Genomic DNA, 27,536 nt, shown 5'->3' with positions numbered 1-27,536 from the left:
TCTTCTCCCCCTCCCTCTCCTCTCAGCCCCACCCACTCCTCTCGGCCGTTCCCTCTCCTCACGGCCCTTCCCTCTCCTCTCAGCCCCTCCCTCTCCTCACGGCCCCTCCCTCTCCTCTCAGCCCCTCCCTCTCCTCAGCCCTCCCCTCTCCTCACAGCTCCTCCCTCTCCTCTCAGCCCCTCCCTCTCCTCTCGGCCCTCCCCATTCCTCTCGGCTGTTCCCTCTCCTCTCGGTCCCTCCCTCTCCTCACGGACCCTCCCTCTCCTCATGGCCCCTCCCTCTCCTCTCAGCCCCTCCCTCTCCTCCTGGCCCCTCCCTCTCCTCTCAGCCCTTCCCTCTCCTCAGCCCTCCCCTATCCTCACGGCTCCTCACTCTCCTCTCAGCCCCTCCCTCTCCTCTCGGCCCTCCCCATTCCTCTCGGCCGTTCCCTCTCCTCTCAGCCCCTCCCTCTCCTCACGGACCCTCCCTCTCCTCACGGCCCCTCCCTCGCCTCCCAGTCGCCCCTCTCCTCTTGGCACCTCCCTCTCCTCACGGCCCCTCCCTCTCCTCCCCCTCCTCTCGGCCCCTCCCTCTCCTCTCAGCCCCTCCCTCTCCTCACGGCCCCTCCCTCTCCTCACGGCCCCTCGCTCTCCTCAAGGACCCTCCCTCACCCCTCAGCCCCTCCCTCACCCCATGGCCCCTCCCACACCCCACGGTCCCCCTCTCCTCATGGCCCCTCCCTCTCCTCATGGCCCCTCCCTCTCGACTCGGACCCTCCCTCTCCTCTCGGCCCCTTCCTCTCCTCTCGTCCCCTCCCTCTCCTCATGGCCCCATCCTCTCCTCCCTGCCCCTCCCACTCCTCATGGCCCCTCCCTCTCGACTCGGCCCCTCCCTCTCCTCACGGCCAACTCCTCTCCTCTCGGCGCTGTAATGATATCAGTAAATAGTGATGTTATTTGCCTGTTTGATTATCATGCCTTACCAGCATAATTGCATATATTGATTGTTTGTGCCTGACCAGCAGAGGTCATGTGACCGAGACAAGCAAGGCAGTGGAGTTTAGTTTCGGTTTCATTCTAGATGCATCACTAGCATAATGGTGTCTCCTGAATGCTGTATAAAGAGTTGAACAGACTTTCGACTAAAACTCATTCTCTTTCATAAATGTCTCATCATTGAACCCACAAAGAAATCAATACATGGTGTCAGAAGTGATTGAAAGAGATGAAGAGAAAATAACTGAAGTTAAATCAGCTCTCCACAAATTAGCAAGCCAAAAGAGAACATCGTTGCTTACCATTACAGAATAGCTAACGAAGTGAAAAATGGAAGGTTTACTCCCACCGGCGACGCTTCAGTTGACAGGTAATGTGGCTGAAAATTGGAGAAGATTCAAACAACGTGTGGGGTTGTATTTATCAGCAATTGGAGCTGACGAGAAAAGTAATACAAGGAAATCGTCACTGTTCTTACATGTCGTGGGTGATGAAGCGCTGGAGGTGTATAATAACTTCACATTCACTGCTAATGGAGACAAAATGAAGCTAGATAAAATAATGGAACAGTTTGAGGCCTACTGCATACCTAAACATAACGTGACATTTGAGAGGCACAGATTTTTCACATGTGTACAGAAAACGGGTGAGACTATTGATCAGTATGTGACTGAACTGAGAAACAGAAGCAAATCGTGTGAATTTGGGGGACTGACAGACTCGCTGATAAAAGACAGACTGGTGTGTGGTATTCCAGATAATGGTCTAAGGGAAAGACTGCTAAGAGAGCAAAATCTAGACCTGGGAAAAGCCATAGCACTGTGTAGGGCTACAGAGACTGTGAAGTTGCAGGCAAAGGAGCTGTTCAGTGACAATAGCTGCAACGTGGATGCAGTGAGAAAGAACGGATACAAACCGTTTAACAAAACGAGTGCCAATGTGAAAAAAGAGGCGTGGCCAGTGAACGAAAATGAAAGGGACAATCGAAAGTCATGTAGTCGATGCGGTATATAGCATCCACCAAGAAAGTGTCCAGCATATGGTAAAACATGCAATAGTTGCAACAAAAACAACCATTATGCCCGTTGCTGCAAGAACCAAGTGCAACAAAGCAAGGTCCATGCAGTAGATGAAAGCGACATAGAGGAGTTCAATGTAGATGTTGTGTCTGAAAACAAAAAAGAAGAAAGAGACTGGATGTTGACACTAAAAGTGAATGATATACATATTCCATTTAAATTGGGTACTGGAGCAAAAGTTAATGTGATATCAGAGACTGATTTTAAGAAAATTAGACCCAGACCAAAGATACATGGAATAAAAGTGAAAGTGACAGGATACACAGGTACTGATATACCAGTGAAAGGAAGATGCATTGTCAAAGTAGCACACAAGGACAGAGAGCACACGCTAGCATTAATCGTGGTGCCAAAGGATGTGCAAGCCATACTAGGTTTAAAAGCCTGTGAGAGACTGAACCTGGTAAAGAGAGTCCTCGTTGTGGAAAGCGAAGGAGAGACAGTCTATGATGAACTAAATTTTGCGTACACACCGGGTAAGCTGATGTATACAGCAGACACGTTGTCCAGAGCTGTTGACCCAGGAGAGCCCGCAAACACAGTGCAAAGACTGAAGTACAAGGCAAAAGACAGTGGAACTGACTTCTACCAGAGCATGCTTGTATACCGCACAACGCCGCTCGAGTGTGGTAAGTCACCAGCCCAACTCCTGATGGGACGTCGGCTAAGGTCAAACCTACCCATCCCGGAGAACCTCCTGAAAACAAAAGAGGGGGAGAAAGTGAGGAAGTTCAAAGAACAACAGAAAGAAAAGCAAAAGTACTACTATGACAGAGGAACACAAAACCTACCTGAACTCCACACTGGTGACAAAGTAAGGTTCAAAGACAAAACAAACACATGGACTCAGAACAGAATTGTCCTGAGTGAAGTTCAACCAAGATCATACACCATTCAGACAGATGAGGGTGCTGTTCTGAGAAGAAATCGTCGAGATCTTCTCATGGGACCAGCCACAGCAGGTCAAGAGACTGATACTGTTGAACAACCTGATCACACAGCTGAGAACACATCATCTGAGGCAACAACTCAGATTCAAGGACAATCAATCAGAAAATCCTCAAGACACGTGAAGCCTCCTGAGAGACTCATTGAGCAAATTTAAGGACTATTGTTATAGAAGGAAGTAATGTTATCTTATTCTTTCTTCAAGTTCTAGTGTATTGAGATATTTCATGTGAACACACAAAGCAAGGTTAAAAAACCTTGATCATGATAATGATAATGTAAGTTCATTAAGTGTTACAGTTAAAATGCAGATTAATACAAAGAAAACATGTTGTTAGTTAAAAGTAAAATACTTTTGTTTTAAGAAAAGGAGATGTAATGATATCAGCAAATAGTGATGTTATTTGCCTGTTTGATTATCATGCCTTACCAGCATAATTGCATGTATTGATTGCTTGTGCCTGACCAGCAGAGGTCATGTGACCGAGACAAGCAAGGCAGTGGAGTTTAGTTTCGGTTTCATTCTAGATGCATCACTAGAATAATGGTGTCTCCTGAATGCTGTATAAAGAGTTGAACAGACTTTAGATTAAAACTCATTCTCTTTCATAAATGTCTCATCATTGAACCCACAAAGAAATCAATACAGGCGCCTCCCTCACCCCTCGGCCCCTCCCTCACCCCTCACCCCTCCCTCTCCTCTTGGCCCCTCCCACTCCTCACTCTCCGCTCGGCCCCTCACCGTCCAAAGAAACCCTCCCTTCCCGCACGTCCCTCCCCAAACATCCCCTCCCTCTCAGCCCCTCCCTCTCCTCCCCCTCACTCTCGTCTCGGCCCCTACCTCTCCTCATCAGCACCTCCCTCTCCTCTCTGCCCCTTCCTCTCCTCTCCCCCCTCCCTCTCCTCATCAGGCCCTCCCCCTCCAAAGATACCCTTGCTCTCCTCTCGGCTCCTCCCTCTCCTCTCAGCCCCTCCCTCCCCTCCCCCGCACCTCAGCCCCTCCCACTCTTCTCTCCCTCCCTCTCCTCTCAGCCCCCCTCCTCCCTCACAGCCCCTCCCTCTAGCCACAGCCCCCCTCTCCTCACAGCCCTGCGCACTCAGCCCCTACCACTCCTCAGCCCCTCCCACTCCTCAGCTCCGTCCACTCCTCAGCCCCTCCCACTCCTCAGCCGCTCCCACTCCCCTCAGCCCATCCCACTCCCCACAGCCGCTCCCGCTCCCCTCAGCCCCTCCCACTCCCCCTCAGCCCCCCTCATCACAGCCCCTCGCTCTCCTCACAGCCCCCCTCCTCACAGCCCCTCCCTCTCCTCTGAGCCCCCCTCTCCTCTGAGCCACTCCCTCTACTCTGAGCACCTCCCTCTACTCTGAGCCCCTCCCTCTACTCTGAGCCCCTCCCTCTCCTCTCGGCCCCTCCCTCTCCTCGGCCCCTCCCTCTCCCCTCAGCCCCTCCCTCTCCTCTCAGCCTCTCCCTCTCCTCTCAGCCTCTCCCTCTCCTCTTAGCCTCTCCCTCTCCACCTCCCTCTCCTCCCCTTCCTCTCCTCTCAGCCCTCCCTCTCTGCCCTATCCTCCCCTCTCAGCCCCTCCCTCTCTGCCCCATCCTCTCCTCTCAGCCCCACCCACTCCTCTCGGCAGTTCCCTCTCCTCTCGGCCCCTCCCTCTCCTCTACACCTCCCCCTCCCTCTCCTCTCAGTTCCTCCCTCTCCTCTCAGTCCCTCCCTCGCAGCCCCATCCGCTCCTCTCAGCCCCTCTCTCTCCTCCCACCCCTCCCCCTCCTCACATCTCCTCCCTCTCCCACCCTCTCCTCAGCCCCTCCCCCTCCTCAGACTCTGAAAACTTATGTATAACTAATGGATAATTAATAGAAATATATTAGATGTTTCAGATTTATCTACATTCTGTCAGCGTGTTTCTGTTATAAATTCCCATATCTACATTAATAAAGGAGAAACCTGTCATACTGTAATTACCCACTTTAACCAGCAGTGGCGCCACAGAGTCAGCTTTGCATTTCCTAGCTCCTCAGCTGCACTGCCCAGAGGCTCCTGCGCTCCAACTCTACTTCTCTACTTCACACATGATGTAGGTTTTGCTGTTTAACTTTCGAAACCTTATTTGAAATTTACCTTGGTGTGTCCTGGCCCAATTATCTAACCCACCCTGTTGCCCACTTCACCTCTATGCTGCTCTGGTCTTGACTCTCGATGAGCAATATCCGACTAAAAACAAGGGCATATAAGGTAGCCAAATCTAGTGGGAGGATAGAAGATTGGGAAGTCTTTAAAAGACAGCAAAAAATAACTAAAAGATTGATTAAGAAAGGGAAGATAGATTATGAAAGTAAATTAGCAAAAAATATAAAAACAGATAGCAAAAGTTTCTATAGTTATATAAAAAGAAAAAGGGTGGCTAATGTAAATGTTGGTCCCTTAGAGGATGAGACCGGGAAATTAATGGTGGGAAACATGGAGATGGCAAAAACGCTGAACAATTATTTTGTGTCAGTCTTTACGGTAGAGGACACTTAGAATATCCCAACACTGGACAAACAGGGGGCTCCAGGGGGCGAGCAGCTAAATACGATTAAAATCACTAAGGAAGTGGTACTTCATAAAATAATGAGGCTCAAGGCGAATAAATCCCCTGGACCTGATGGCTTACATCCTAGGTCCTTGAGGGAAGTGGCGGTAGGGATTGTGGATGCATTGGTAATAATTTTCCAAAACTCCCAAGACTCAGCAAAGGTCCCGGCAGATTGGAAAACTGCTAATGTAACACCCTTATTTAAAAAGGGTAGTAGGCAGAAGGCTGGAAACTATAGACCTGCTAGCCTAACATCTGTGGTTGGTAAAATTTTAGAGTCCATTATTAAGGAGACGGTAATGGGACATTTGGTTAAACATAATTTAATAGGACAAAGTCAGCATGGTTTTATGAAGGGGAAGTCATGTTTGACAAATTTGCTTGAGTACTTTGAGGAAGTAACATACAGGGCAGATAAAGGGGAACCAGTGGATGTATTGCATTTAGACTTCCAAAAGGCATTTGACAAGGTGCCACACAAAAGATTATTGCTCAAGATAAAAATTCATGGGATTGGGTGTAATATTCTGGCATGGGTGGAGGATTGGCTATCTAACAGAAAGCAGAGAGTTGGGATAAATGGTTCGTTCTCAGACTGGCAATCAGTAATTAGTGGTGTTCCACAGGGGTCAGTGCTGGCTCCCCAACTCTTTACAATCTATATTAATGATTTGAAGGAGGGGACCGAGTGTAACATATCAAAGTTTGCAGATGATACAAAGATGGGAAGGAAAGTAGTGAGTGAGGAGGACATAAAAAACCTGCAAAGGGACATAGACAGCCTAAGTAAGTGGGCAGAGATTTGGCAGATGGAATACAATATTGGAAAGTGTGAGGTTATGCACATTGGCAGGAAAAATCATAGAGCAAGTTATTATCTTAATGGCAAGAAACTGGAAAGTACTGTAGTACAAAGGAATCTGGGGGTCCTGGTGCACGAAACTCAGAAAGTTAGTATGCAGGTGCAGCAAGTGATCAAGAAGGCCAATGGAATGTTGGCTTTTATTGCTAGGGGGATAGAATATAAAAACAGGGAGGTATTGTTGCAGTTGTACAATGTATTGGTGAGACCGCACCTCGAATACTGCATACAGTTTTGGTGTCCATACTTAAGAAAAGACATACTTGCTCTCGAGTCAGTACAACGAAGGTTCACTCGGTTAATCCCGGGGATGAGGGGGTGGACATATGAGGAGAGGTTGAGTAGATTGGGACTCTACTCATTGGAGTTCAGAAGAATGAGAGGCGATCTTATTGAAACATATAAGATTGTGAAGGGGATTGATCGGGTGGATGTGGTGAGGATGTTCCCAATGATGGGTGAAACTAGAACTAAGGGGCATAACCTTAGAATAAGGGGCTGCTCTTTCCAAACTGAGATGAGGAGAAACTTCTTCACTCAGAGGGTAGTAGGTCTGTGGAATTTGCTGCCCCAGAAAGCTGTGGAAGCTACATTATTAAATAAATTTAAAACAGAAATAGACAGTTTCTTAGAAGTAAAGGGAATTAGGGGTTATGGGGAGCGGGCAGGAAATTGGACATGAGTCTATGTTCGGAACGGTCATGGCCCTATCGGTAACAGAGCGGGCCCAGGGGCCATGTAGCCTGGTTCTTCTCCTACTTCTTGTGTTCTAATTATGTGTTAGATTTCAGGAGATGGTTCTATTCCTGTTCCTGGCTGGGGTGGAGATCACCTTTTACAGAAGGTAAGTACTGTAGAAAATATAGGGACAGTGATCTCCTGGACGAGTTTCGATCGCCTAGATGGGTCGGAGAGGAATTTCCCAGATTTTTTTCTCCAAAATTGGCCATTGGGTTTTTTATCTGGTTTTTCGCCTCTCCCAGGAGATCACATGAGTTCGGGAGGAATGTAGAGTGATAGTAGATTTGAGGTTAGGATCAGATCAGCCATGATCTTATTGAATGGTGGAGCAGGCTCGGGGGGCCGATTGGTCTACTCCTGGTCCTATTTCTTATGTTCTTATGTAACACCATTGGTCTATTAGTGTAAACATCGAAGTTTATGCACCAAAATGACTAGAGGAAAGAGGACACCTGGTGAAGGAGGAACTGGTTGAGAAGTTGTTGCTAGGTTCATCTCAGAGATACAACCAAACCAACAATGGCACAATTGAACTTGAACCAGTGTGCCTACTCACATTGCAAGCAACTCTTTTTCGCTGATAGCACAGAGTTAAAGCAGAGCATGTGCTTACTATCGGTTATATAACCGAAGGGATTTTACGTGGTTTTACCCCAGACTTGCTCTGAACCTGATCTCAGCCAAGGGTGAATGACTTTCCACAGGAGCCTCACGACAGCAGATGCTGAGCTGCCACTTGGTTTCTGTCTGCCTGTGATGGCCATTCTGACAATCACCCGCAATCAGGAAAATGTTAACAGATACAAACCAACCACAGCCCACGATGCTACCCTTCCCTCAAGACTGTTGGCAGAATTCTTTTGGATTATTTGGGTTTGTTAATGTAGAGCCTTGGGCCCAGACAAGCACTGCATCCTCTATGGAGAGAAGTATACAGTGGTGTTCCCCAGGGGTTGGTACTCGACCACTGCTCTTTTTGATGTATATTAATGGTCTGGACTTGGGTGTACAGGGCACAATTTCAGAGTTCGCAGATGACACAAAACTTGGACATGTCGTAAACCATGAGGCTATTAACAGACTTCATGACATAGACTGGTGAAATGGGCAGGCATATGGCAGATGAAATTTAACAGGCGTGTGACGTGATACATTCTGGTAGGAAGAATGAAAAAATATAAACTAAATGGTACAATTTTAAAAGGGGTGCAGGAACAGGGACATTTGTGGGGGTACATACACAAATCTTTGAAGGTGGCAAGACAGGTTGAGAAGGCTGTTAAAAAAAGCATATGTGATCCTTGGCTTTATTAATAGAGGAATAGAGTACAAAAGAAAGGAAGTTATGCTAAACCCTTATAAATCACTGGTTCGGCCTCATCTGGCTGTACTGAGCACCACACTTTAAGGATGTCAAGTGTAGGGGGGCATCTTTTCCGTGGTTTACGGTAATTTACCTTGTCAGCAGCCTTTGCCTGCATTCTGACCAATTCCAACCTTTTGCCTGGTTTACGTTCATTCACCTGGTCAGGCAGCCTTTTGCTGCTACACTGTAAACCAATTTAAACAGCGATTTCGAATCGCTACCCTACCTTCCAGTTCTGACTGAGGGACTTATGATTAATTATATATTAAAACGGACAACTGGTCTGGGTGTGAGAAAGTCAAACTTTATTAAACTAAAGAAACTGTAATCAAATTTTAAACTATACCACACGAACACAGTAATTACAGTAAAATTGTTTAACAGGGGAAGGCAGATGGCAAAAACGAGGGATAAATGTCTACAATGTTGATAAAACAATCTTAGCAATTTCCCCTAAATCACCACCCCCCCCCAACTCCTGACTAGGTTGTCTTGCTGAGGAGTCAGAAAACCTGCTCACCTGTGGCCAAGCGAAGTAAGAGCGAGATAGCTTCGCAGGAGCTATCTTTTATATCCTGCCATCTCCTGTTTGGTGCTGAAAAGGTCTGTGTGCAAACTCACGCCCAAAAGTTCCAATACACATAAGAAAGGCTGTGATTAGCTGATTCAAAGTGGTTGGAGTGATTTAATGTGTCTGCACTCTGGGGCCAAAGTGTACCCGCCCACATCCGGAGTTCACCTGGGCTAAAACAAAAGGGAATCCAACTGCCCTATTGTACAGAATTGGGTGTTTCAAAACCCAGCCATTCCTAAACTGTTGCATATCAAAAGTCCTTTCCACAGTCTCAATGTGCCTCATTGAGTGTGTAGGGGGTTTGAATGGGTTGAAACTACTGTGTAAACAGAAGTCGATTGTTCTGCGGATTAGGCTCACGTGGTTGTAATCCCTTATGTCAATAAACAACATCGATTGCTTCTGAAAGGGAAACTCCCTTTGATTGACAGAACCTATCTGCCACTGTGTGATCCTCTCACGTACACACTTATCCAAGCCCTATTGTTCTTGGCCAATGTCTTCTCTGACAGCCATTTTAAAATCTTTGTGATTGACCAAACTCCAGGGAACAATTTTATTAATAAAAAAATGTACTGTCATTAAGGTGTGCGAAATTTTCCACAGAACTCCACGATTCCGGTGTTGCCCACGTGCTGACCATCTCAATGCAGCCTTTTGCGGTTCTGGGCACGTTTTAAAACATTGTAGACAATTGACATCACCCAATTCTTCGTCCATGATGTCGACCAATATTTTCGATCTTCAGGGAAAATAGGAGAATTTTGCAAACCCCTACATTCTGCCCTTTTGATACTCCCAACTTGATTGAAGTAACCACTCGAAGGAGTGAGCAAAATTTTCTGACCCCCTGACAAACAACAATCCCCTGTCTTTACCTACCACTGATCCCCGTCCCATCTAGTCCCCTCAAATTCGAGAGAAACCGTGGTGCGGTAGGCATCTTACAGATACATCAGTTTACAATAAGGGGCCACATACCCCTGCATCACTTGTTACATTATACAATGCACTCAAAATTTACAATCACTTGTTACATTATAACCTATTACAAAATGCTGCAATCTTAGTTATACAATGTAATCAAAATGATCCCAAGCACGGAGAGGGTCCGACGCCTCTGCTCGACTTGGAGTTGTCACAAAATGATCCCAAGCACGGAGAGGATCCTGCACCTCTGCTCAACTTGAGGCTGTAAAACAAAATACAAAAAAACTTGAACAACATGCTTAAACAAACCCCGACCATCATGTGCCAATGATGGGTCGCAAAGTTCGAGTGGGTATTGCTCCTCCCACTTGGGCAGGAAATGCTCCTTCCACCCCCCTTGAATGGTCTTGGACTTTTAAAACATGCAGAATGGATTTACAGAGCAGCCAGCTCCACCAGCCCCGAGCCATTACCTTGCCCCTTTGTGGAGGGGGGGTACCCCTCATGTTTAAATTTACCTTGGCACAGACCGAGACTGGGGAGTATGGGATCGCAACTCCAATTCCCTCCCCCTCCCGTCTACCCTTGACTGGCTGCAGAAAATGATGGGTGCCTGTGTGGCGGCTCTCGCTGGCCCCACACTCAAAATTGTATCCCCGATCCGGCCACCCATTCATCCTCCCCAGCCACACTTACACTAACTTTACCCGTGGGCCCCTGGGTGAGTTCCTCCCTCCCCCGAACGCACCCACGCAACTCTTGGGCCTCCCCCTCCACTTTACAATCTTTTCCCGGGCCATCACCACCCACTCCCGGGGAACGCATCCCTATCTGACAAGGCGCCAGTGCTTCCTCACCATGACTCTTCAACAGCGAGGTTTCCCGCAAGTGAACTTTGGTCAGGATAGAGCTGGGTTGGGGGCTGTGCCCCACCCAGCTGGGGCCATCTCTTCCATATAGGAGGAGTAGGCAAGTTCCTCTGGACCCTGTCCGGTTTCTCCCGAAGGTCGCTGTGGGGTTTCCCACTGGATTCGTCCAGTGACGAGGTGATCCCCAACATTCTTTATCCATATCTTCATTCGATGCCGAGCTCAGGCTGGGCGAACAGGGCTGCTTCTTCTTCCACTCTCCTGCAAAAGAACTTTAAAGGACATGCAGCCAGGTTTCAATGACCTGCTGCCTTAGGTGAAGGCGTGGTCGGGTCCCTCGACCTCGGACCAAAAGTACAAACATTTGGCACACTTGTAAACTTAAACTTTAACTTAAACTACAACAGTTAATTCTAAACTTACAATTTACACATTAAAGCAAGCTACATACACAGATAGCTATAATACAAATGCCGCCCGTCTCTGGACAGCCAGGCTAATCTCTGGCACTGTCGCAGATTACTGCTGGCTGCAGCGAAGCTGGACTGCCTTCTGCTTCTGGTCCCTTGCAGCTTATGGCTGCTGGTTGGGGACCTCTGTTATCTGTTTCTGCCCGGGCTCGGGAGATTGCTCTCTGTGGCAGGTACACTGGTGACCACCTTTTCTTGGGCTTGCGGGCCCGCTGAGACCTTCTGAGGGGCGTCGCTGTAGGGGAAGCCTTGGCTGACGGACCCTGTGCCTGGGTTGCAGCCCTAGCTGGCTGGGAACCTTCTCCCCCTGGTGCCAACAGCCTGCACTGTATAAGATACCTGGCAGCCTGCTGGTACAAATCTCCCTCTCCCGATCCAAAACCTGGTGTCAGATCCCTCCCTATGTCTCCTGCAAGAGTGATTGCTATCCCTGCCTCCCCAGGGTCCCACATCATGGGGGGACCACTCTGGAAGCGGGCTGGGAAGCTGATCCCTTTAAACAGGCCACTGCGCCTGCACAGATCTCCTCCCCGGAGTCCCGCAGCAGAGGCTGTGAAATCTCTGTCTCTAAACAAGCAGGTGCGCCTGCATGAAAAAGCTGGGGAAGAGCCGCTGTGGTCCCACAGGCACCTGCGCCTGCGTGAACAATCTCTTCACAGGGCTGGGGGACCGCAACACTGTCACAGGCAAATGCGCCTGCGCGTTTGATTTCTCTAAAATGGGTTGGAAGAACCGTTGAGTCTTCCAAGCAGGCCGCTGCGCCTGCGCGTATAGTTTGGGAAGCCGGGAGCTTTAAACGGCCGACTGCACCTGCGCGCTCGGCCTCAAACTGAGCAAGAGCCGCTGGGGTTTGTTGGTCCGTGACTGCGCCTGCGCATACCCGGTATTGGGGAACCTTTTTCCTCAGGCGCGCGGCTGCGCCTGCATGAGAAAACTGAAGCTGATCTGCTGGGGGTACCAAGCTTGCGACTACGCCTGCGCGAGCCCAGTGTTGGGGAAGCTCTCCCCTCAGCCGTGCAGCTGTGCTGGAAAACTGAGGAAGAGCCGCTGGGGGTATGGGCTGGGGAACCGTACCTGCGCAAGCAGTTTCTGTGAATGGATGGGCAGCAGCCTGCTGATTTCTAATCCCAGGCTGCTGTTTCTCTGTTTCTGAGCCACCTAACCTTTTCAAATTTGAACTTTTGGCAAAACTAGGGTCCCACTGGGGCGGGGAAGTGTCACAATTTGTGGGCTGGACAACATTTCCCTGGAAACAAGCCACAGTGCCGGTCTTTACAGGCTGTGAACTTGAACTTGTCTGGTCAGCAAACTCATGTTCTCTTACCCGGGTGGCTTTAAATGGGAAACTTTGGACCTGGACCTGCCTCCCTTGTCCCGGATTTCTGCTACTGGACCTGCTCTACAGGGGTCCCAGAACTCTCCTTCCATGTTCCCCTGCTTAGCCTTCCTTAAGGCTATTCAAACTCTCTATCTTTCTGCTACAAGGGGTATGATCTGCTCCACAAAACCTTTGGTCACTGGCCAGCTTATAAGCTGCCTTTACCTCCCTAACCTTCTCCTCCTGCTCTGTTACCTCTGAGGTGAGGCGGGCATTCTCTTCCCACAGTTTCATCTCGTTCTTCTTTGAACTGTAAATCTGGCACGTTAGGAACTCCATCTTGTTCCTCGCATGGCTCTTGCCCTCGCTAGCTTCTTGGGTGAGGTGTGCATTTTCCACCGGAGCCTCATCTCACCCTCCTTAACCCAGCCACCTATACCATGATAGGTCAGCCTACACACTGCCGCTAACATCTGCAGGGCTACCCACATACTGAAAACAAGAAAAGCAATAGCTGATAATTTCTCTAGATCCAGGCCACTCATCATATCCAGAACTGCCTCCAGTCCTGCCGCGGTCGCCAATTTGAGGGGGGCATCTTTTCCGTGGTTTACGGTAATTTACATTGTCAGCAGCCTTTGCCTGCACTCTGAACAATTCCAAACTTTTACCTGGTTTATGCTAATTCACCTGGTCAGGCAGCCTTTTGCTGCTGCACTGTAAACCAATTTAAACAGCGGTTTCGAATCGCTACCCCACCTTCCAGTTCTGACTGAAGGACTTATAATTAATGATATATTAAAACGGACAACTGGTCTGGGTGTGAGAAAGTCAAACCTTATTAAACTAAAGAAACTGTAATCAAATTTTAAACTATACCACACGAACAGAGTAATTACAGTAAAATTGCTTAACAGGGGAAGGCAGATGGCAAAAACGAGGGATAATTGTCTACAATGTTGATTAAACAATCTTAGCAATTTCCCCTAATCACCCCCCCCCCCCGCCCCTAACTCCTGACTAGGTTGCCTTGCTGAGGAGTCAGAAAACCTGCTCACCTGTGGTCCAGGAGCTATCTTTTATATCCTGCCAACTCCTGTTTGGCGCTGAAAAGGTCTGTGCGCAAACTCGCACCCAAAAGTTCCAATACACAAAAGAAAGGCTGTGATTGGCTGATTCAAAGTGGTTGGAGTGATTTAATGTGTCTGCACTCTGGGGCCAAAGTGTACCCGCCCACATCCGGAGTACGCCTGGGCTAAAACAAAAGGGAATCCAACTGCCCTATTGTTCAGAATTGGGTAATTCAAAACCCAAACATTCCTAAACTGTTGCATATCAAAAGTCCTTTCCACAGTTTCAATGTGCCTCATTGTGTATGTAGGGGGTTTGAATGGGTTGAAACTACTGTGTAAACAGAAGCTGATTGTTCTGCGGATTAGTCTCAAGTGGTTGTAATCCCTTATGTCAATAAACAACGATTGCTTCTGAGAGGGAAACTCCCTTTGATTGACAGAAACTATCTGCCACTGTGTGATCCTCTCACGTACACACTTACCCAAGCCCTATTGTTCTTGGCCAATGTCTTCTCTGACAGTTATTTTAAAATCTTTGTGGTTGACCAAACTCCAGGGAACAATTTTATTAATAAAAAATGTACTGTCTTTAAGGTGTGTGAAATTTTCCACAGAACTCCACGATTCCGGTGTTGTCCATGTGCTGTCCATCTCAACGCAGCCTTTTGTGGTTCTGGGCACGTTTTCAAACATTGTAGACAATTCACATCACCCAATTCTTTGTCCAGGATGTCGACCAATATTTCCGTTCTTCAGGAACAATAGGAGAATTTTGCGAACCCCTACGTTCGGCCCTTTTGATACTCCCAACTTGAATGAAGTATCCACTCGAAGGAGTGAGCAAAATTTTCTGACCCCCCGACAAACAACCATCCCCTCTGTTTACCTATAGTTACCTGCCACTGATCCCCGTCCCGTCTATTCCCTTCAAATTCGAGAGAAACCGTGGTACGGTAGGCATCTTACAGATACATCAGTTTAAAATAAGGGGTCACATACCCCTGCATCACTTGTTACATTATACAATGCACTCAAAATTTACAATCGCCTGTTACATTATAACCTATTACGAAATGCTGCAATCAATGTAATCAAAATGATCCCAAGTATGGAGAGGGTCCTATGCCTCTGGTCAACTTGGGGCTGTAGCACAAAATAAAAAAAAACTTGAACAACATGCTTAAACAAACCTCGACCATCACGTGCCAATGATGGGTCATGAAATTCGAATGGGTATTGCTCCTCCCACTCGGGCAGGAAATGTTCCTTCCGCCCCCCTTGAATGGTCTTGGGCTTTTAAAACATGCTGAATGGATTTACAGAGCAGACTGCTCCGCCAGACCTGAGGCATTACCTTGTTCCTTTGTGAAGGCGGGGTACCCCTCATGTTTAAATTTATCTTGGCACAGACCGAGACTGGGGAGTGTGGGATTGCGACTCCCAGTCCCTCCCCCTCCCGTCTACCCTTGACTTGCTGCAGAAAATTATGGGTGCCTGTGTGGTGGCTCTCGCTGGCCCCACACTCAAACTTGGATCCCTGATCCGGCCACCCATTCATCCTCCCCAGCCACACTTACACTAACTTTACCCGTGGGCCCCCGGGTGAGTTCCTCCCTCCCCCGAACGCACCCACACAACTCTTGGGCCTCCCCCTCCCATTTACAATCTTTCCCGGGATGTCACCACCCACTCCTGGGGAACGCGTCCCTATCTGACAAGACGCCGGCCCTTCCCCACCATGACTCTTCAACAGCGAGGTCTCCTGCAAGTGAACTTCGGTCAGGATTGTGCTGGGTTGGTTGCCATGCCCCACCCAGCAGTGGCCATCTGTTCCACATAGGAGGAGTAGGCAAGTTCCTCCGGACCCTGTCCGGTTTCTCCCGAAGGTCGCTGCGGGGTTTCCCTCTGGATTCGTCCAGTGACGAGGTGATCCCCAACATTCTGTATCCATATCTCCATTCGATGCCCAGCTCGGGCTGGGCGAACAGGGCTGCTTCATCTTCCACTCTCCTGCAAAAGAACTTAAAAGGACATGCAGCCAGGTCTCACTGACCTGCTGCCATAGGTGGAGGCATGGTCGGGTCCCTCGACCTCGGACAAAAAATACAAACATTTGGTACTCTTTTAAACTTAAACTTTAACTTAAACTACAACAGTTAATTCTAAACTTACAATTTACACATTAAAGCAAGCTATATACACAGATAGCTACAATACAAATGCCGCCCATCTCTGGACGGCCAGGCTAATCTTTGGCAATGTCGCAGATTACTGCTGGCTGCAGTGAAGCTGGACTGCCTTCTGCTTCTGGTCCCTTGCAGCTTATGGCTGCTGGTTGGGGACCTCTGTTTTCTGTTTCCTCCCGGGCTCGGGAGATTGCTCTCTGTGGCAGGTACCCTGGTGACCACCTTTTCTTCGGCTTGCGGGCCCGTTGAGACCTTCTGAGGGGCGTCTCTGTGGGGGAAGCCTTGGCTCATGGACCTTGTGCCTGGGTTGCAGCCCTAGCTGGCTGGGAACCTTCAGCCCCTGGTGCCAACAGCCTGCACTGTCTAAGATACCTGGCAGCCTGCTGTTACAAATCTCCCTCTCCCGATCCAAAACCTGGTGTCAGCTCCCTCCCTATGTCTCCTGCAAGAGTGATTGCTATCCCTGCCTCCCCAGGGGACCACTCTGGAAGCGGGCTGGGAAGCTGGTCCTTTTAAACAGGCCACTGCACCTGCACGGATCTCCTCCCCGGAGTCCCACAGCAGAGCCTGTGAAATCTCTGTCTTTAAACAAGCAGGTGCGCCCGCATCAAAAAGCTGCGGAAGAGCCGCTGTGGTCCCGCAGGCACCTGCGCCTGCGTGAACAACCTCTTCATAGGGCTGCGGAACCGCTACACTCTCACAGGCAAATGCACCTGCGCGTTCAATTTCTCTAAAATGGGTTGAAAAACCGTTGAGTCTTCCAAGCAGGCCGCTGCGCCTGTGCGTATAGTTTGGGAAGCGGCGATCTTTAAATGGCCGACTGTGACTGCACGCTTGGCCTCAAACTGAGCAAGAGCCGCTGGGGGTTCTGGGTCCGCGACGGCGCCTGCGCGAAGCTGGTGTTGGGGAACCTCTTCCCTCAGCCACACGGCTGCACCGGAAAACTGAGGAAGAGCCGCTGGGGGTATGGGCTGGGGAACAGCGCCTGCGCGATCAGCTTCTGTGAATGGATGGGCAACAGCCTGCTGGTTTCTAATCCCAGGCTGCTGTTTCTCTGTTTCTGAGCCACCTAACCTTTGCAAATTTGAACTTTGGGCAAAACTAGGGTCCCACTAGGGCGGGGAAGTGTTCCAATTTCTGGGCTGGACAACTTTTCCATGGAAACAAGCCACAGTGCCTGTCTTTACAGGCTGTGAACTTGAACTTGTCTGGTCAGAAAACTCATGTTCTCTTACCCGGGTGGCTTTAAATGTGGATTTCTGCTACCGGACCTGCTCTACAGGGCTCCCAGATCTCTCCTTCCCTGTTCCCCTGCTTAAGCAGCTTAGTCCTCCTTAACTTCATACCCAAACTCTCTATCTTTCTGTTACAAGTGTTATGATCTGCTCCACTAAACCTTTGGTCGCAGGCCAGCTTAAAAGCTGCCTTTACCTCCCTAACCTTCTCCTCCTGCTCTGTTACCTCTGAGGTGAGGCGGGCATTCTCTTCCCGCAGTCTCATCTCGTCCTTCTCTAAACTGTTAATCTGGCACATTAGGAACTCTATCTTGTTCCTCACATGGCTTTTGCCCTCGCTAGCTTCTTGGGTGAGGTGTGCATTTTCCACCTGTAGCCTCATCCCACTCTCCTTAACCCAGCCACCTATACCATGATAGGTCAGCCTACATGCTGCCACTAACATCTGCAGGGCTAGCCACATACTGAAAACAAAAAAAGCAAAAGCTGATGATTTCTCCAGATCCAGACCACCCATCATATCAAGAACTGCCTCCAGTCCTGCTGTGGTCGCCAATTTGCAGGGGGGCATCTTTTCCATGGTTTACGGTAATTTATCTTGTCAGCAGCCTTTGCCTGCACTCTGCCCAATTCCAACCTTTTACCTGGTTTACGGTAATTCACCTGCTACACTGTAAACCAATATAAACATCGGTTTCAAATCGCTACCCCACCTTCCAGTTCTGACGGAAGTACTTACAATTAATTATATATTAAAACGGACAACTGGTCTGGGTGTGAGAAAGTCATACTTTATTAAAGAAACTGTAATCACATTTTAAACTATACCACACGAACACAGTAATTACAGTAAAATTGCTTAACAGTGGAAGGCAGATGGCAAAAATGAGGGATAAATGTCTACAATGTTGATTAAACAATCTTAACAATTTCCCCTAAATCACCACCACCCCCGAACTCCTGACTAGGTTGCCTTGCTGAGGAGTCAGAAAACCTGCTCACCTGTGGTCCAACGAATTAAGAGTGAGATAGCTTCACAGGAGCTATCTTTTATATCCTGCCAACTCCTGTTTGGTGCTGAAAATGTCTGTGTGCAAACTCACGCCCAAAAGTTCCAATACACAAAAGAAAGGCTGTGATTGGCTGATTCAAAATAGTTGGAGTGATTTAATGTGTCTGCACTCTGGGGCCAAAGTGTACCCGCCCACATCCGGAGTTCACCTGGGCTAAAACAAAAGGGAATCCAACTGCCCTATTGTTCAGAATTGGGTGATTCAAAACCCAGTCATTCCTAAACTGTTGCATATCAAAAGTCCTTTCCACAGTTTCAATGTGCCTCATTGTGTGTGTAGGGGGTTTGAATGGGTTGAAACTACTGTGTAAACAGAAGCCAATTGTTCTGCGGTTTAGTCTCAAGTTGTTGTAATCCCTTATGTCAATAAACAACATCAATTGCTTCTGAGAGGGAAACTCCCTTTGATTGACAGAACCTTTCTGCCACTGTGTGATTCTCCCACTTTCACAGAGATCACGGGCTGCTTATCAAAGCCCTATTGTTCTTGGTCAATGCCTTCTCTGACAGCCATTTTAAAATCTTTGTGATTGACCAAACTCCAGGGAACAATTTTATTAATAAAAAAATGTACTGTCATTAAGGTGTGCGAAATTTTCCACAGAACTCCACGATTCCGGTGTTGTCCACGTGCTGTCCATCTCAATGCAGCCTTTTGCAGTTCTGGGCACGTTTTAAAACATTGTAGACAATTCACATCACCCAATTCTTCGTCCAATATGTGGACCAATATTTCCGATCTTCAGGGAAAATAGGGGAATTTTGTGAACCCCTACATTCTGCCCTTTTGATACTCCCAACTTGATTGAAGTACCCACTCGAAGGAGTGAGCAAAATTTTCTGACCCCCCGACAAACAACCATCCCCTGTCTTTACCTATAGCTACCTACCACTGATCCCCGTCCTGTCTATTCCCCTCAAATTCGAGAGAAACCGTGGTATGGTAGGCATCTTACAGATACATCAGTTTACAATAAGGGGTCGAATACCCCTGCATTACTTGTTACATTATACAATGCACTCAAAATTTACAATCTCTTATTACATTAAAACCTATTACAAAATGCTGCAATCTTAGTTATACAATGTAATCAAAATGATCCCAAGCATGGAGAGGGTCCTATGCCTCTGCTCAAGTTGGAGTTGTCACAAAATGATCCCAAGCATGGAGAGGATCCTACGCCTCTGCTCAACTTGGGGCTGTAACACAAAATACAAAAAAACTTGAACAACATAGAGTCATAGAGTCATAGTCATAGAGTTATACAGCACAGAAAGAGGCCATTCAGCCCATCGTGTCCACGCCGGCCATCAAGCCCTATCTAATCAATCCCATTTTCCAACACTTGGTCCGTAGCCTTGTATGCTATGGCATTTCAAGTGCTCATCCAAATGCATCTTGAATGTTGTGAGGGTTCCTGCCTCTACCACCCTTTCAGGCAGTGAGTTCCAGATTCCATCCACCCTCTGGGTGAAAAAGTTTTTCCTCAAATCCCCGCTAAACCTCCTGCCCCTTACCTTGAATCTATGCCCCCTTGTTATTGACCCCTCTACTAAGGGGAAAAGTTCTTTTCTATCCACCCTATCTATGCCCCTCATAATTTTGTATACCTCAATCAGGTCCCCCCTCAGCCTGCTCTGCTCCAAGGAAAACAACCCCAGCCTGTCCAGTCTTTCTTCATAGCTGAAGCGCTCCAGCCCAGGTAACATCTTGGTCAATCTCTTCTGCACCCTCTCCAAAGCAATCACATCCTTCCTATAGTGTGGCAACCAGAACTGCACACAGTACTCCAGCTGTGGCCTTACCAGCGTTTTGTACAGCTCCATCATAACCTCCCTGCTCTTATATTCTATGCCTCAGCTAATGAAGGCAAGTATCCCATATTCCTTTTTAACCACCTTATCCACCTGTTCTGCTGCCTTCAGGGATCTATGTACATGCACACCAAGGTCCCTCTGATCCTCTGTCTTTCCTAGGGTCTTACCATTAACTGTGTATTCCCTTCCCTTGTTAATCCATCCAAAATGCATCACCTCACACTTTTTAGGGTTAAATTCCATTTCCCACTGTTCCGCCCATCTGACCAACCCATCTATATCGTCCTGTAGCTTGAGGCTTCCCACCTCGCTATTTAACACTCCACCAATTTTCGTGTCATCTGCGAACTTACTGATCATACCTTTTACATTCACATCCAAATCATTAATGTAGACCACCAACAGCAAGGGACCCAGCACCGATCCCTGCAGTACCCCACTGGACACAGGCTTCCAGTCACAAAAACAACATTCCACCATCACCCTCTGCCTTCTGCCACTGAGCCAGTTTTGGATCCAATGTGCCAAGGCACCCTGGATCCCATGGGCTCTTGCCTTCCTGACCAGTCTCCTATGCGGGACTTTATCAAAAGCCTTACTGAAATCCATGTAAGCCACATCCACTGCACTACCCTCATCCACACACTTAGTCACCCCCTCGAAAAATTCAATAAAATTGATCAGACATGATCTTCCTTTGACAAAGCCATGCTGGCTATCCCTAATTAATCCGTGCTTCTCCAAGTGCAGACCAATTCTATCCGTCAGAATTTTTTCCAATAATTTCCCTACCACTGCCCATTATAAATTCCCCTGATTCTGACAGCAAGGGACCTACGCTTGACTTCACCAATCTTTTTCTCTTCACATATCTATAAAAGCTTTTACAGTCAGTTTTTATGTTCCCTGAAAGCTTACTCTCATATTCTATTTTCCCTTTCTTAATTAATCCCTTTGTCCTCCTTTGTTGAACCCTGAACTGCTCCCAATCCTCAGGATTATTGCTTTTTCTGGCCAATTTGTATGTCCTCTCCTTGGATCTTATGCTATCCCTAATTTCCCTTGTTTCCCACGGCTGAGTCATCTTTTTTGTTTTATTTTTATGCCAAGCTGGGATGAACAACTTCTGTAGTTCATCCATTCGGTCTTTGAATGTTTGCCATTGCCTATCCACCGTCAACCCTTTGAGTGCCATTCCCCAATCAATCCTACCAAACTCGCTCCTCAGACCATCATAGTTTCCTTTATTTAAATTGAGGACCCTTGTTTCGGAGTCAACTACTTCATTCTCCATCTGCTCCATTTCAGAGCAGTTTGTTACTGAATGGCTTACGAGTCCATTTCAGAGCGGTTTGTTACTGAATGGCTCACTAGTCCATTTCAGAGCGGTTTGTTACTGAATGGCTCACTAGTCCATTTCAGAGCGGTTCGTTACTGAGTGTCTCCCTATTCCATTTCAGAGTGGTTTGTTACTGAGTGATCCGCTAGTCCAATTCAGAGCGGTTAGTAACTGAGTGACTCGCTAGACCATTTCAGAGCTTTTGTTACTGAGTGATTCGCTGGTCCAATTCAGAGCGGTTTGTTACTGAGTGACTCGCTAGTCCAATTCAGAGCGGTTTGTTACTGCGTGATTTGCCAGTCCATTTCAGAGCAGTTTCTTACTGAGTGGCCCGCTAGTCCATTTCAGAGCGGTGTTTTACTGAGTGATTCGCTACTCCATTTCAGAGCGGCTAGTTACAGAATGAATAGCTAGTCCATTTTGGAGCGGTTTGTTACTGAGTGACTTGCTGGCCCCTTTCAGAGCGGTTTGTTACTGATTTACTAGCTACTCCATTTCAGAGCGCTTTGTTACTGAGTGACTGTCTGGTCCATTTCAGTGCAGTTTGTTACTGATTGTCTCATTGGCCCATTTCAGAGTGGTTTGTTACTGAGTGACTCACTATTCCTTTTCAGAGCGGTTTGTTACTGAGTGTCTCGCTAGTCCATTTCAGAGCGCTTTGTTACTGAGTGACTGTCTGGTCCATTTCAGTGCAGTTTGTTACTGATTGTGTCATTGGCACATTTCAGAGTGGTTTGTTACTGAGTGACTCGCTATTCCTTTTCAGAGCGGTTTGTTACTGAGTGTCTCGCTAGTCCATTTCAGAGCGGCTTGTTACTGAGTGACTTGCTGGTCCATTTCAGAGCAGTTTTTTACTGAGTGACTCACTTGTCCTTTTCACAGCGGTTTGTTATTGAGTGTCTCGCTACTCCATTTCAGAGCGGTTTGTTACTGAATGTCTCACTAGTCCATTTCAGAGTGCTTTGCTACTGAGTGTCTCGCTAGTCCATTTCAGAACAGTTTGTTACTGGGAGACTCGCTAGTCCATTTCAGAGCGGTTTGTTACTGAGTGACTAGCTAGTCTATTTCGGTGCGGTTTCTTACTGAGTGACTTGCTGGTCCATTTCAGAGTGGTTTGTTACTGAGTGACTCGATGGTGGATTTCAGAGCGGTTTGTTACTGAGCTACTCGCCAGTCCATTTCAGTGCGGTTTTTTACTGAATGATTCGCTCGTCCATTTCAGAGCGCTTTTTTACTGAGTGACTGGCTGGTCCATTTCACAGCGGTATGTTACTGAGTGACTCGCTGATCCATTTCAGAACGGTTTGTTACTGAGGGACTCGCTAGTCCATTTTAGAGCATTTTTTGAATGAGTGACTAGCTAGTCCATTTCGGAGCGGTTTGTTACTGAGTGACTTTCTGGTCCAATTCAGAGTGGTTTGTTACTGAGTGACTTCTTAGTCCATTTCAGAGCAGTTTGTTACTGAGTGACTGGCTGGTCCATTTCAGAGTGGCTTGTTACTGAGTGAATCACTGGTCTGTTTCAGAGCGGTTGGTTACTGACTGACTACATAGTCCATTTCAGAGTGATTTGTCACTAAGTGTCTCGCTGGTCCATTTCAGAGCAGTTTGTTACTGAGTGATCTGCTAATCGAATTCAGAGCGGTTTTAACTTAGTGACTCGCTAATCCATTTCAGAGCATTTGTTACTGAGTGATTCGCTGCTCCATTTCAGAGCCATTTGTTACTGAGTGACTCGCAAGTCCATTTCAGCGCGGTTTGTTACTGAGTGATTCGCTAGTCCATTTCAGTGTGGTTTGTTACTGAGTGACTCGCTAGTTCATTTTAGAGTGGCTTGTTACTGAGTCACTCACTAGTCCATTTCAGAGCGGTTTGTTACTGATTTATTAGCTGGTCCATTCCAGAGTGGTTTGTTACTGAGTCACTCGCTAGTCCATTTCAGAGCGGTTTGTTGCTGAATGACTCGCTAGTCCATTTCAGAGCGCTTTGTTACTAAGTGACTGGCTGGTCCATTTCACAGCGGTTTGTTACTGAGTGACTCGCTAGTCCATTTCAGAGCGATTTATTACTGAGTGACTCGCTAGTCCATTTCAGTGCAGTTTGTTACTGAATGACTCGCTAGTCCATTTCAGAGCGCTTTGTTACTGAGTGACTCACTAGTCCATTTCAGAGCGGTTTGTTACTGAGTGACTCGCTAGTCCATTTCAGAGCGGTTTATTACTGAGTGACTCGCTAGTCCATTTCAGAGCGGTTTGTTACTGAGTGACTCGCTAGTCCATTTCAGAGCAGTTGGTAACTGAGTGACTTGCTGGTCCTTTTCAGTGCAGTTTGTTACTGAATGACTAGTTAATCCATTTCAGTGTGGTTTGTTACTGATTTACTAGTTAGTCCATTTCAGAGCGGTTTGTTACTGAGTGACTCGCTTGTTGTTTTTACAGCGGTTTGTTACTGAGTGTCTCGCTAGTCCATTTCAGAGCGGTTTGTTACTGAATGGCTCACTAGTCCATTTCGGAGCGGTTTGTTACTGAATGGCTCACTAGTCCATTTCAGAGCGTTTTGTTACTAAGTGTCTCCCTACTCCATTTCAGTGCAGTTTGTTACTGAATGTCTCACTAATCCATTTCAGAGCAGTTTGTTACTGAGTGTCTCCCTACTCCATTTCAGACTAGTTTGTTTCTGGGTGACTCGCTAGTCCATTCCAGAGCAGTTTGTCACTGAGTGACACGCTAGTCCATTTCTGAGCGGTTTGTGACTGAATGACTTCTTAGTCCATTTCAGAGCGGTTTGTTACTGAGTGATTAGCTAGTCCATTTCAGCGCGGTTTGTTACTGAGTGATTCGCTAGTTCATTTCAGAGTGGCTTGTTACTGAGTCACTCACTAGTCCATTTCAGAGCGGTTTGTTACTGATTTACTAGCTGGTCCATTCCAGAGTGGTTTGTTACTGAGTCACTCGCTAGTCCATTTCAGAGCGGTTTGTTACTGAATGACTCGCTAGTCCATTTCAGAGTGCTTTGTTACTAAGTGACTGGCTGGTCCATTTCACAGCGGTTTGTTACTGAGTGACTCGCTAGTCCATTTCAGAGTGGTTTATTACTGAGTGACTCGCTAGTCCATTTCAGTGCAGTTTGTTACTGAATGACTCGCTAGTCCATTTCAGAGCGCTTTGTTACTGAGTGACTCGCTAGTCCATTTCAGAGCGGTTTGTTACTGAGTGACTCGCTAGTCCATTTCAGAGCAGTTGGTAACTGAGTGACTTGCTGGTCCATTTCAGTGCGGTTTGTTACTGAATGACTAGTTAATCCATTTCAGTGTGGTTTGTTACTGATTTACTAGTTAGTCCATTTCAGAGCGGTTTGTTACTGAGTGACTCGCTTGTCGTTTTTACAGCGGTTTGTTACTGAGTGTCTCGCTAGTCCATTTCAGTGTGGTTTGTTACTGAATGGCTCACTAGTCCATTTCGGAGCGGTTTGTTACTGAATGGCTCATTAGCCCATTTCAGAGCGTTTTGTTACTGAGTGTCTCCCTACTCCATTTCAGAGCAGTTTGTTACTGAATGTCTCACTAATCCATTTCAGAGCAGTTTGTTTCTGGGTGACTCGCTAGTCCATTCCAGAGCAGTTTGTCACTGAGTGACACGCTAGTCCATTTCAGAGCGGTTTGTGACTGAATGACTTCTTAGTCCATTTCTGAGCGGTTTGTTACTGAGTGATTAGCTAGTCCATTTCTGAGTGGATTGTTACTGAGTGACTCGCTGGTCCATTTCAGTGCGGTTTGTTACTGAGTGACTTGCTGTTCGATTTCAGACCGGTTTGTGACTGAGTGAGTTGCTAGGCCATTTCAGAGTGGTTTGTTACTGAGTGATTCGCTAGGCCATTTCAGAGCGCTTTTTTACTGAGTGACTGGCTGGTCCATTTCAGAGTGGTTTCTTACTGAGTGATTCGATAGTCCATTTCAGAGCGGTATGTTACTGAGTGCCTCGCTGAGCCATTTCAGCATGGTTTGTTACTGAGTGACTCCCAAGTCCATTTCAGAGCGGTTTTTTACTGAATAACTTCTTATTCCATTTCAGAGTGGTTTGTTACTGAGTGACTAGTTAGTGCATTTCAGAGCAGTTTGTTACTGAGTGACTCGCTGGTCCATTTCAGTGCGGTTTGTCACTGAGTGACTTGCCGGTCGATTTCAGGCCGATTTGTTGCTGAGTGACTCCTTAGTCCATTTCAGAGCAGTTTGTTACTGAGTGACTGGCTGGTCCATTTCAGTGCAGTTTGTTACTGATTGTCTCGCTGGCCATTTCAGAGCAGTTTGTTACTGATTGACTCGCTGGTCCATTTTGGAGCGGTTTTTTACTGAGTGACTCGCTGGTCCTTTTCAAAGCGGTTTGTTACTGAGTGTCTCGCTAGTCCATTTCAGAGCATTTTGTTACAGTGAATTGCTAGTCCATTTCACAGCGGTTTGTTCTTCAGTGACCCGCCAGTCCATTTCATAGCAGTTTGTTACTGAGTGACTCGCTAGTCCATTTCAGAGGGGGTTATTACTGAGTGACTTGCTGGTCCATTTCAGAGTGGTTTTTTACTGAGTGACTCGCTTGTCGTTTTTGTTGTGTCAGTACTTTTATACCTAAACACAACTTGGGACTCAGAACTCAGAGATTCAAACATGAAGTGCTTTATTGGAAGGAAAGGAAGTTCTGGAAAGGTCCGAACAAAGAGAGCTAAACTTAACCGAGAACACCCAACCATTAACTGCTGTGACAGCGCCACCACAGGTGGGAGAAGAACACACAATACATAACAGTTTTCACAATGGCTTGTGACTGTCTCGCTACTCCATTTCACAGCGGTTTGTTACTGAATGGCTCACTAGTCCATTTCAGAGTGGTTTGATACTGAATGGCTCACTAGTCCATTTCAGAGCGGTTTGTTACTGAGTGTCTCCCTACTCCATTTCAGAGCGGTTTGTTACTGAGTGACTCGCTAGTCCATTTCAGAGGAGTTTGTTACTGAGTGACTCGGTAGTCCATTTCAGAGCGGTTTGTTAGTAATTGACTCGCTGGTCGTTTTCAGAGTGGTTTGTTATTGAGTGACTACATAGTCGTTTTCAGAGCGGTTTGTTACTGAGTGACTACATAGTCCATTTCAGAGTGGTTTGTTACTAAGTGACTCACTGGTGGATTTCGGAGCGGTTTGTTACTGAGTGATCCGCTAGTCCAATTCAGAGCGTTTTCTTACTGAGTGACTCGCTGGTCCATTTCAGAGCATTTGTTACTGAGTGACTCGCTGGTCCATTTCAGAGCGATTTGTTACTGAGTGACTCGCTGATGCATTTCAGCATGGTTTGTTACTGAGTGACTCGCTAGTCCATTGCAGAGCTGTTTGTTACTGATTGACACGCTAGTCCATTTCAGAGCGGTTTGTTACTAAGTGACTTCTTAGTCCATTTCAGAGCGGTTTGTTACTGAGTGACTAGCTAGTCCATTTCTGAGCGGTTTGTTACTGAGAGACTTGCTGGTCCATTTCAGAGTGATTTGTTTCTGAAATGGACTAGCGTGACACTCAGTAAGCAACCGCTCTGAAATGGACTAGCGAGCCACTCAGTAAAAAAAACTCTCTGAAATGGACTAGCGAGACACTCAGTAACAAACTGCAGTGAAATGGCCGAGCGAGTCACTCAGTAAGAAACTGCTCTGAAATGTACTCACGAGACACTCAATAACAAACCGCTCTGAAATGGACTAGTGAGCCACTCTTTAAAGAACGCTATGAAATGGCCAGCGAGACACTCAGTAACAAACCGCTCTGAAATGGACTGGCAAGACACGCAGTAACAAATTGCTCTTAAATGAACCAACGAGTCACTCAGTAACAAACTGCTCTGAAATGGACCAGCGTGTCACTCAGTAAAAAAACACTCTGAAATATGCTAGCGAGACACTAAGTAACAAACTGCTCTGAAATGTACCAGCGAGCCACTCAGTAACAAAACACTCTGAAATGGACTAGCCAGTCACTCAGTAAAAAAAACGCTATGAAATGGCCAGCGAGACACTCAGTAACAAAACATTCTAAAATGGACTAGCCAGTCACTCAGTAAAAAAACGCTAT

Source organism: Somniosus microcephalus, unplaced genomic scaffold, assembly GCF_052327205.1.
Source record: "Somniosus microcephalus isolate GS21.2 unplaced genomic scaffold, FLI_Smic_1.0 unresolved_chr2, whole genome shotgun sequence".
In the NCBI taxonomy this organism is placed as follows: Eukaryota; Metazoa; Chordata; class Chondrichthyes; order Squaliformes; family Somniosidae; genus Somniosus; species Somniosus microcephalus.
Note: the sequence above shows the minus strand (reverse complement) of the source record.